General features: G+C 35.2%; 1 non-coding gene across 1 annotated transcript; it reads left to right on the top strand.

Annotated features, from left to right (window-relative positions):
* Positions 1-415: 415 nt before the first annotated feature.
* TRNAG-ACC (transfer RNA glycine (anticodon ACC)) lies at positions 416-492 on the top strand. Its single transcript has one exon. It is a non-coding gene; the product is annotated as a tRNA-Gly (tRNA).
* The last annotated feature ends 9,712 nt before the right edge of the window (positions 493-10,204 follow it).

Raw genomic sequence — 10,204 nt, 5'->3', positions numbered from 1 at the left:
TACTAACCAAGCTACTATTTCTGAGTCAGATCCTTTCCTACTTTTCCTTATCAGAATGTTTCTGTAGACAAGAAAAGGAGCTATGCTGAAAAGCAGGACCATGTGTTAGTTTAAAATAGAGTTCACATTCATAGTAACAACTCCAGGTTGTTTTCCATAATTATATTTAGATATATTGCTTTTTCTTCACTAAATTTCATGTGTTTTATAAAACAAAAATTTAATAAGTGAGAAAATATTTAATTTTCAGCTCAGAGGGAATCTTTTCTGATAGAAAATTGTTTTATGATCCAATTCTCTGGGCATTAATTTTTTAACTCGAGTATGCAGTTGCTTAGATCACATTTTTCAAAAGTTGGTTTTCTCAAAAGTCTCCATCTTACCTCTAAGAGCAAGATCAGTTAACATCTGCTGTGGGGGTAGGGAATAGCTCAATGGTAGAGCACATGCCTACCATGCATGAGGTCCTGGGTTCAATCCCCAGCACCTCCATCAAAAAAAAAGTAAATATATCCAGAGGGAACCTTAATTCAAAAAGACACCTGCACCCCAATGTTCATAGCAGCACCATTTACAATAGCCAAGATGTGAAAACAACCTAAATGTCCATCAACAGATGACTGGATAAAGAAGTTGTGGTATATTTATATAATGGAATACTACTCAGCCATAAAAAATAATAAAATAATGCCATTTGCAGCAGCATGGATGAATCTGGAGAATGTCATTCTAAGTGAAGTAATCCAGAAAGAAAGAAAAATAGCACATGATATCACTTATATGTGGAATCTAAAAAAAGAAAGACAACAAACTTATTTACAAAACAGAAACAAACTCAGGTATAGAAAACAAACTTATGGTTACGAGGGAGTAAAGAGGTGGGTAGGGATAAATTGGGAGTTTAAGGTTTGCAGATACTAACTACTGTATATAAAATAGATAAACAACAAGTTTGTACTGTATAGCACAGGGAACCATATTCAATATCTTGCAGTAACCTATGGTGAAGAAGAATATGAGAATGAATATATGTGTGTTCCTATGTGACTGAAGTATTGTGCTGTACACCAGAAATTGACACAACATTGTAAACTGTATTTCTATAAAAATATATTTTTTAAAAAGTAAATAATTAAGTAAACCTAATTACCTCTCCTCTGCAAAAATAAATAAATGAATAAATAAATATATAAAAAAAGAAAAAATATCTGCTCTGATAGCAGACCCAAAGGAGATGAGGAGAGTGAGTTAACCAAACTTTCAATTTACTAAAAAAAAATATATATATATATATATAAAAATATATATATCAATGCCTTGTTGATATCTTGATTACCCCTGGAGGGTAAATTCCCTGTCTTAAAATTCCCTGGCCTCCCCTTCCTTGGCCATGAAGCATATATAAGAAACAGTGGTTCTAAGAAATTTCAGTGCACTTGGGGTTGATACTCAGGAATATCATTTTCATATAATGCATGAAATTATTTAATGTTTATATACTCTTAACATAATAAGAGATTGTTGTCTTTTCCTTATTCAGCATATTTATTGCTGAAAACCACCTGCTTTCATCAAACTGCAGGATTTGTTGGATACTACATTGAATGTTAACATCCAGAAATGTGGTTTTATGATGTCAGTACACACAGCATTTTTCCCCTTTATAAATCTGCTCATAAATTTCATAGCAATTGAGTGTACTTGTGTGTGCATGTGTGTGAGTGAGTGTGTGCATGTTGGAGGGTGATATTTAATCGGAACCAAATGTCTGAACAGGAATTGAGATCTTAGCCCAGTCACAGATCGACACTTACCTTTCCTTTCTGGATGGCTGTTTTCACCCAGAGTTCAAAAGAGAAAACCCACTCCAAAGGAGAGTGCTGGGCAGCTCCTTAAATGTAACATTGTTGTCTTTTATCTGAGAACTAATTTTTTAGCAATGGAGTCCACACTGAGAATCTGGTTAACCAGAATTGCCCACAGACGTTGGGAAATAACCATTTTGGTCAGCAGGCAATTTTGGGATTCTCTCATTTGTGGCTTTGTAAGTCAGCTCATTCCAAAAAAAAAAAAAAAATTATACAACCCCTCCATAACCATTTAATGCTCTGGTCAGATTAATACCTTATTCTATACAGATAAAAAAGGCTGAGAGGACAGCTGCTCATCTTTTACTTCTCACAATCTGTAGATCAGAATCTTCGTTCATTGGAATATAAAGTCCTCTAACATTGCTTCTATAGCTTATTTTAAAAATCCTTCTCTAACTCAAGGTCATAAATACATTTATATTTTCTTCTAAAAGTTTCAAAGATTGCATTTGGCATTCTTTTTTGTGAATGCTGTGAGGTGAGGAACCACTTTTGTTTTAAACAAATAGATAACTTTTTTCATCTTCCTTTCCTCACTGGTGTACAAAGCTGTCGTCTTTGTAATGTGTCCGTGTTCCATATTTATAGGTGTCAATTTCTGAGTTCTCTTCTCTGTTCTATTGATCTATTTGTCTCTCACTGTATTTGTCAATACCACACTGTCTTAATTATTATAAATTTGTGATAATTCTGAGACTCTGTTTAGCAAGTCTCCCCTCTTTATTCTTTTTTTTAAAAAATAAGGGTCTTGGCTATCCTCGGCCCTTTTCCATTATCAGTTTTAGATTCAACTTGTCAAGTTCCATGGAAATCACAATTAAAAGTTTGGTTGAATTGTAAATCAACTATACTTCAATAAAAAATTAATAAATTTCAAAAAGTTTTGGTTTAGACATCTTCAAACCTATAAATCAATTTGAGGAAAGCATATCTTTAGGATTTGAAATCTTTTATATCACTTAGGATTTTATCTTTAAAATAATTACCATTTATTGATTGCTTTTTATGGGTCATTGTATCATGTTACATAATTTTTATAATAACTCTATGTTGTAGACAATATATACAATTTTCAAGAGTGAAGAATTCTTGGATAATTTGCCCCAACCCACAAGGCTAAGCAGTGCATGAATAGGGATTCACTACTGTGTCAATCTTGGTCCAGGCTCATGCTCTTAACAATTTTTCAATACACCTTTTCCACATTTTGTGAGAACTTCTAGCTAAGACCTGTATTATGAAGTGTGGCAGTGGAAATTTCCCTGGAAAGAAGAAATATGCACTATCCTCTCTAACTACCTTGAGAACATAGCATTGCTTCGCTAAAGTATTTTTTACTGATTTTTAAAAATAGTCTGTATTCTTTTGCTAAGACTTCTGTAACTAAGTACCATAAACTGGGTGACTTAATTTATTGCCTCACAGTTCCAGTGGTTAGAAGTACAAGATCAAGGTGTCAGCAATATTTGTTCCTTCTGAGGGCTATGAGCGAGGATCTGTTCCATAATTTTTGCTTAGATTTTGACAGTTTGACATTTTTTGGCTTGTGGAAGCAACACCTCCATTTCTTCCTTCATGTTCACTTAGCATTTCTCCCATGTATATCTCTGTTTCTCTGTCCAAATTTTCCCCTTTTATAGGGAAAGCAGTTACATTGGATTAAGTGCCACCTTACTCCAGTATGACTTTATCTTAACTAATTATGTTTGTAGGGACCCTGTATCCAAATGAATTCATACTCTGAGGTATTCGAGGTTAGGACTTCAATATATGGATTGGGAAGGAATGGCCACAATTCAACCCATTTTGTTGTCCTTGCAGAAAATTGGTGCTACTTAGAAAAAAGTTTTGAAAGTAAATATAACTTTGTAAAATTATGCTAATTATTATATTTTTCACAAGTGGAAGAAGGCAGTGGCAAATTATCAATAAATAGAGCAATCACTGGGGAAAAGTTTTAAAGAAGTCAGTGTTGCACAATTATTTCCTATGGAGTCACTCATTGTACCTCAATCCTTGTCCTCTAAGTGATGTATGAGACCAGGAAAGGCCCATGAGTCAAAAGGAGAAGCTCTCTTCTCTACACTCCAGTCATGCTGTTTATTTGTATCTGTCCCTTCTGAGTCTCAAAGAGCTTTCATACAAATGACTGTTCATCCTTGTATCCTAGCACCTGGCACAGTGCTCAGTATCAAGTGCTCAATGAATATCACTTCTTTCCTCTCACCAAGAGCACCCTAAGAAGAGTGCATGAACTAATTTGAAGTGTGCTAACCTCAGCCACCCAGACTCCACTTATCACTTGGAGAAGTGAAGTGGTGAGGACAATAGAAACCTATACTATTTGAGTTAGATAAAACACAGTTTATCAACAAAATGTTACATGCCACCATTGTTTCTAACCATCTATTGACAGGTTTCTTTTTTGGGAGAAAGGGGGATTAAGGTGAAAAAATTTCTTCCAGTAGATAAATGTACACACACACACACACACACATCTCTATCTACCTATCTATCTATCTATCTTCAAGTCACTAGCCAAGTGGAGTCTCTGATAATAAATACATGTTGTTGTATCTGGGTCAACCCTTCAGGGAGAGTGGAACAATCAATTAATCAACTAAAAGAAGAGATACTCGGTTTGCTAAGGTTAGCTTAATTGATCCATAAGGCATATTTTTAAAAGTTTTTAGCAATATTTTCTATTTGTGATCACTTTCATTGTTCTTACCTTCACTCGCTCTCTGATATCCAAGTATTTAAAAGTTATTACACAGCCATTATCCAAATCTAACATCTAGGTGATTAAACTGTGTCAAAAGAAGGAGATAAAGAAATCATAGTGAAGGAAACAGAGCAGACCTGGCTTAACTAGGGTGAAGATGCCAACACGATGACTTAGAGACACATCTCACATACATGCCACAAATGACAAGACTTCCCAGAAAATTCATAAGAAGTAGAACTGTCCTTTCAACTAATTCTGTTAGCCTACTCAGGAGCACATCTTTTCTTTGATTGTTTTTGGCCAATCAACTTACTTTAAGGGGAAAAAAAAGGAGAAAACAACAAGAGTTTGTTGACTGCAGTTGCTCCGCATCCTCACCTAGACTTGGAATTGTCTGTCTTTTTAATTTTAGCCATTCTGATGGCTGGGCTTATTGTTCACCTGCACAGTTGCATTGGTACTTAGATGGATCTCCAATTGCTTAGTTTCTGAATCTTTATATTTCAGAGAACTATTGTTATTTTTGTTCTTTTTCTTTCTTCTTCTTCTTCTTCTTCTTCTTCTTCTTTTTTTTTTTTTTTTAGTGGAGGTATTGGAGATTGAATCCAGGACTTCATGCATGTAAGCATGCACTCTTCCACTGAGCTACACCCTCCTCCCTACTGCTATTGATTTTCATTCTACTCCTCTATTAAGTTCCACTTGCCCCTTGGGTCAGAAATGTTGTTAATTTTGTGTCTTTCTGGAATAGAATATTAGTTATCGTCCATTCTTCCTCCAATTTCTTTGCCATCACTGATGAATAAGGGGGCTACTTCCTAAAGTAGCAGTTTGGTTATGGATCAGTGATGCAAATTTTAGTAACTCTGGTCACCTGAATATGTTCTTTGGAAATGATCTGCTAGGATAATTCCTTGCACTTAGCCAGGGCTACCACACATAGGGTGGCAGAAATGCTGTATTTTCTTACTCGTTTGCCCTGAGGCTTATCAAGATAAGAGGCTCATCCAGGTGGTTGTCGATTCTGTTGACTTTGTAACAATGGGTAGCTTCCCTCTTTTCTTCTTTCGCCCCAGGCCCTACAAAATTTGTGTTATTCCAGAGTGTAGAATTTAGTCATATGTTCACTAAATGCACTCAGCTTTGTTTCCAGAAGGACCCAAATTTATTTTTTTTTCAAAAATATCAGATATCAATAAAACCTTTACTTGGAAGATATTAAAATCCCCTGCATTTAAATTTTTTTCTCCAGGATTGAAAGATGCTCAGGAATAGGTTCCCGAAATCTTTAACTATCCTAGTTCTGCTTTTTCTTATCATCCAACTGATTCCTAATTCTGTACGCCTTGATTTCAGACTGACAAATGCAAATTCTGCATTTTAGCCAGAGTTAGCAAAAAAGAATTCCAGCGAATGAGGAAGTGTAGGTGTTGCTCATGGTTGTATAACTTGTTTTCAGGACCGCAAGGCAATAACATGTACTAATTATCAAATCATTGCAGACTAAGTTCTGTTCTGTTCCAACAATTTTTTACCCACAGTCAGCTTTATTACTGCAGTAAACACAGGCTGCATTCTCGTAAAAGGTTCAAGCCACGAGACAGGAAGGTTTATTTTAGCAGGCTCACACATGTCACTATTCGCAAGCAAGAGACAAATGATTTGCAACTTTCAGATTTCCATTTCTTCAGATTATTTTCTCAAGAATAAGTTACTACATGATTATTAACAACCCTCCCAATTCTGCATTTTCATGATTCAGTGCTTGACAAACCCTAAAGAATGCGAACATATGTTTTGTTTATTCTATATATTTTATAGTCTTCATAACTTTTGGCATAAGTCATGGGCTCTTAATGTATTTCATGTTAGTTTTTGTTTTTAAGAAAATAATTATTTAGACTTAACATCTGCAGAATTAGAGACTGAAAATTCTCTTTAAAAATAACATTTAAAGTCCTTATACATTTTGTGTGTGTATTGTGGGGGTAACTTATGTATTTTACTTATTTACTTTTAGACGAGGTACTGGGGATTGAACCCAGGACCTCATGCATCCTAAGCACAGACTCTACCACTGAGCTATCCCCTCCTCCAGAGTTAATACTTCTTAAAGTGATCTAGTAAGACAAAGAATATCAGTAGATAATCACCACCACAATCATCACCACAACAATAACGGTAAAATAAGATCTTGACCTGTCTACAATACATTAGCATTGCTAATAGTTTCACGAATTCCTAGTGAAAATCCATCATAATTATTTCCAGTACTTTTCCATAGATACTAGTTGTAGATTGTTGAGTATGATTATGCTCTAGTTAAACAAAATACTAGTCCTTTCAGTTGATAAAAATATAATGTTCTCAGAGAGTGGAGATGAGAGAGAGAAAGAGAAAGAGAGGAAAACGTATTGAAAACAAAATATTTTATTTACCAGAATTCCCCATAAAAGTAAAATTATAATTTTTTTCTTTTTTTAATATGGCATTCTTTTTTATTGAAGTATATTCAGCTTACAATGTTGTGTCAATTCCTGGTGTACAGCATAATAAAATTGTAATTTTTGACAAAAATACTGTAATGGGCAAATAAGAGAATAGACGAGTTTTCCAAAGCGTGCTAAATGTGAGTGGAATTATTACGTGTGAGAAAGCAGAAAAACTTGGGAAAAGAGAGGAAGAGAAAGAGAATAGAAGAAATGAATCAGAGATGTAGAGGACCATTGATTGTCAGCGGGCCCCTTTCCTCCCTAACTCGTATGATGACAGGTTTCTAAATGAACAGACAGCATGGACTTTGGGGCATGTGTTTGGGGATGTTACCTGGTGAGGATTTGGGATTGGAGCACTGATGATCACAGCAGAATAAGTAAGTTCTAGAATCTCACTGGATAAGTGCAACAGATTCTGGACTGTAACAAAGCCTTGGACATTGTACTTAAGTCAAGTTTAACCAGATCCTCAAGGGCAGGAGGGCTCAAGCTAACATCTAGGTTATAAAGATAATGGCTACAGTACTGCATCCTTACTCAGAAATGGTGGTTGTCTACAAGGATTTAAAGTCGCACAGCATTTGCCAACGTCTATGGGAAACAGCACATCTGACTGCACTTACTTCCAATAATAATACCTATGATGACTTTCTACCCAATACTTTTTAAGGAAAAGAACTGCATCTTACTCACTCAGATACATTACCTGAAGTTTCCAGCACAGAGATTAGTAGATGTTTGCTACTGAATTCTTGTGAAATTGGTTGAGTGACCTGACAAGATCTTGTAATATAATGGAGAGACAGGATTGGTGTGGGGACCAGAAAGCCTAAGTTCAAACTTTGGCTTGAAATAAACTTAAGCAAGTTTCTTAGATTTTCTGAGTTTTAGTCTTACCGATTTCAAAATGAGATAATATTTCCTTTCTCAAAGTGTACTAGAGTGAAAGACTGTAAAAGCATGAATGCAATGTATGTGTTTAATTTATACTATTTTAATTGCCAGGCCTTCAAAGGATGTAAGCCTTTTACATTAAAATTCAGTAGGGTAAGGACTGTCTTTCTTCTATTTAGAACAATATTTTTGCTTAATTTTGCATGTACCATGGACCCCTGTGAAAAGAGAGTCCATGAAACATTTATGTGAAGTTTCGGTTATAGTTTTTAGTATATCTATATACAACTTTTAGTGGCAATGGTGTCTCTGAATGGTGAAATAACTACAAAGGCAGATAGTTCTTTTTCTGGGTAAAATGAAACACAAGAATTGCTACCCTTCAGAAGAGCAAATAGTTACTCTGAAAGTAAGGAAACATTTCATTAAAATTGTCTTTGTCGCTAACTCTTTGTAGTAATATAGTATTTGCATAAAATATCTGGTATTATTTGCTTACCATTTTCACAGAAGTTCAGAATTCAGAAACAACTTCATGGTTACTATCAGTAGTATACCCCTCAGTGGCCGGGACCGCCCTAAGCTTCTAGGGGAAAAACAAGGATAGAAGTTGCTCAGCATTGCGGAATCTTGGGAAGTTTTAAAGACCTCATGATGACTGTTGCAACATGGAGTTAAGAAATGGTACATTCTAAGCCCAAATCAAAACTGTAAAGTTTTTCAAACATTTATATAGGTTAAAATCTTTTTACTATGGCAGTATTTTTTCCTATACTCTCTTCCATATGGTAAGAGTCCACATCAGTGATTCCTGGCAGGGGGATTTCAGGAGAGGAAAAGAAAATTGAGCCTCTTCAGAGAGCTTAGTTAGTAATTGTGTATTTTTCTTATGAGTCTTTGGTCCTTCCTTGTAGATAAAGCAAGCACCCAGGAGCAAGAGAACAGTCCCCACGTGGGTCTAGGAATTCCTTGCATTTTGACTCTCAAGATTTTGCTGCCTCATAAAAATATATTTTTCTTAAAGTTAAACATTAGGTAATATAAATCCTACAGATCAATTGGGGAAAGATCTAATATTACAAGTTTTAACACATATGATACCAAAAGCACAAGCAACAAAATAAAAGAATAGGTAAATTGGACTTCATCAAAATTAAACAGTTTTGTGCAGCAAAGGACACTATCAACAGTGAAAAGGCAGCCCACGGAACTGGGAGAAAATATTTGCAAGTTATACATCTGATAAGGGGTTAATATCTGTAATATATTCAGAACTCCTCCAACTCAACAACAACAACAACAGAAACAAACATTCAATTAAAAAATAGGCAAAGTACTCAGATAGACATTTCTCCAAAGAAAATACACAGATAGCCAGTAAGCACATTAAAGATGCTCAGCATCACTAGTCATTAGGAAAATGCAAATCAAACCCAGCTTGAGAAACTATTTTACACCCATGAAGACATCTATTGAAAGGAAGAAAGGAAGAAAGAAGAGAGGGGGAAGGAGAGAGAAAGGAAGGAAGGGAAGGAGAGAGAGAGGAAAAGAAATTAAGTATTGGTGAGAATGTGAAGACACTGAAATCATGGGCATTGCTGGTGGGAAGATAAAATGATGCAGCTGCAGATGAAAACAATATGGTGTTTCCTCAAAAAATAAAAAGGCCACAACTTCCAGCAATTCCACTTCTGGGTATATTCCCCAAGAATTAAAAGCAGGGACGTGAGCAGATATTTGTACACCAGTTTTCATAGCATTATTCACAATTCACATTCATAACATTATTCACAGTAGCCAAAAGGAAGAAAGACCCAAATGTCCATCAATAGGTAAATGGTTAAACAAAATGTGCATACATACAATGGAAAATTATTCTTAAAAAGGAAGAAATTCTGACACATGGTACAATAGGGATGAACCTTGAGGACATGATGCAAAGTCACATAAGCCAGTCGCAAAATGACAAATGTTTTGTGATTCCACTGATAGTAGGCTTCTAGAGTCATCAAATTCATAGCTACAGAAAAATTAAATGCTGGGTGCCAGAGACTGGAGGAGAAGTAGGAATGAGGAGAAATTGTCTAATGGGCACATAGTATCAATTTGGGAAGATGAAAAAGTTCTAGAGATATAGTTTCATGATGGTTTCACAACACTATGAGTATACTTAATGTCACTGAACTGTAAGCTTAAAAATTGTTAAGATGGTATAT

This window comes from Vicugna pacos, chromosome 2 (assembly GCF_048564905.1).
Source record: "Vicugna pacos chromosome 2, VicPac4, whole genome shotgun sequence".
Taxonomy (NCBI): Eukaryota; Metazoa; Chordata; class Mammalia; order Artiodactyla; family Camelidae; genus Vicugna; species Vicugna pacos.
Note: the sequence above shows the minus strand (reverse complement) of the source record. Positions and strands in the feature narration are given on the sequence as shown.